The sequence below is a fragment of the Cynoglossus semilaevis genome, chromosome Z (assembly GCF_000523025.1).
Source record: "Cynoglossus semilaevis isolate Cse_v1.0 chromosome Z, Cse_v1.0, whole genome shotgun sequence".
Lineage (NCBI taxonomy): Eukaryota > Metazoa > Chordata > Actinopteri > Pleuronectiformes > Cynoglossidae > Cynoglossus > Cynoglossus semilaevis.
In genome coordinates, this window is record NC_024328.1 from 1,388,834 (window position 1) to 1,391,068 (window position 2,235).

A 2,235-nucleotide genomic window follows, 5' to 3' on the forward strand; every position below is an offset into this window, starting at 1 on the left:
AACATCCTTCCTGTATCTGTCCCTAACTTTCCAACAGTTCACACACTTAAATCATAATGTTAATCACAACATTTCTAAACTCATTGATTTCAGCATTAAGCACTTCTTCTGACTCTTTCTTATATCAATCACTTCGAGTCAGAGGATCATTCTTTTAGTCTTATTCAGACACTTTCCCTATCTTGCGTTACCTGCAGATATATTCAAAAATATATTCAAAGTAGTATAAATGATTTTATTTCAAAACATCACACATTCTTTCTATGCTTTATTATATATATCACTGTATTCTTAAATCACTGTATCCTTTCCACTAATCTTATGTTTTGGTAAAACACTTTTTGACCTTTTGAACTTCCCTGGATCAGAGACATGTCTCAACATGTTTTTGTAACACATTTCGACACATCTTCCCCTTTCTTTTAGCCAAAATGCGGAACTATATTTTTATAGCCTGCTATGATACACTCGGTTTATGACCTTTGGATTATGACCTTTGGATACTGAGCTCAACCTTTCTTGACACCCTCTTCTTGAGATCAGGATCTTCATGCTTAGGGAAGACTTTTTAGAAACTATCCTCAGAGATGTGTACTTCAAGGATGTCGTCTGGATGGTCGTCGGGAGATGTCGGGGTCGAGGTTGGAGCTGGCCACGGTGAAGCCTCCCATTGGTCAACAACCATCATAGTACTAGGTGTTAATGGTGATGCGGGTGATCATGGAGTCGCAAGGGCTGTAGGTGGTATTGTGGAATCCACATCAGTCGTTGATGAAACCTTCGTGAGTGCTTTCTCAAGATTGGTCAAGGCAGCTGAGGTGACGGTATCCAAACATACCTCATCCTGGTCTTCCTTGAGGGAGGGTGATGCTGGAGATCGCGGGGTGACTGCAGGGCTGATCATTTCCAACAGTGGCAGCTGCAGCTCCTCATTGGGTTTAAGGGTAGCTCTATTGGAAATACGATCCCAAATCTCATCTCCCATAGAGGTCAGGACGTTTATTACCTCAGCCATATCATAGGTAGGAGTAATAGGAGTGTAGTCCCCGGCGGTTGTTTCATCCATAGTTGGTGTAGCTGCTCCTGATGGAGAGGATGGCATCATTTCTTCAAGAAGATCATCATTTGGTGAAGGACCAGGTACCATAGGTCGGGAATTCTGGAGCACCCGATCTGGGGTAATCAACCGTAGACGAGGTCCGATTTCACACACTCAACCGTTGCCACAAAACGACACGGACACCCGATCACCATTAGGATAAGCCCACAATTTCCTTATGATAGGATAGTATACACCATCAATGTAATATTGTGGTCTGGTATCTCGGCCAACTCTGGCAGAGTTATAAACTAAAGTTCCTTCAGCCTCCAGGTTGTTGAACAGGCGTTGATCAAAGGTTGGACACAGTAATTGAGAATTTGCAGAGAATGGCCAGAACAGTCCATCAGCACTATGGACCCATTGTATAGCACGATAGCATGTATCACACCAAAGGCCACAAAAGAGACTCCATAAACGTCGTTGTTCAGTTGGTTGGTTGATGTGTCCACATCTAGAGCATGGAACCTGTTCTGGTGTCTAGGTGACAGGGATCATCATCCGTTGTATGTTGATCCACAGCCTGTAACTCTGCATCAGGTTGATCTAATGGTTGGTATGGGGCCTGTTTCTTTTTCGCCAAGTCCAACCGTGGACAAGACTGAAGCTCCATATTCGTTTTGCACGATGTGTCCTCCATGACTTGCTTATCCTAATGTTCTTTGGACCTTGGATGAGAGGTAGGGTACGTACTGCGGTGTAGACCCCACTGATCTTTCTTCGGATGCGTTGTTCTCGTATATCCTCCTCGGTGGGAGGGTATCCAATCTCTGGACATAGGCCACGCCACACCCAATCCTAGGCTCGTACTCGAATGCAGGGATACGTGCGTTTCAAGGGGCCTTCAGCCGCAACCACCATATATTTGTGCCAAATCAGGAGTTCTGCTTGTCTGAAATGACGAGGGTGGGCTGTTTGCCAATCCTGGACTGAAGAGCCTCTGCTATCACAATGGTCAAGCCACAATTGGGCTAAAGTCTGAGGGAGATTATTATGAGACCAGAGGAGAGGAACCCAACCCTTGAGTTCCTCATCAGATGTGGTTTCTGTCAAGACAGCATTGCGACGGTACAAAGTGTGGGGTTGGATGGGGTTGGAGGTATGGGGAACTCCGGCGTTGTTGTAACCATACTCGT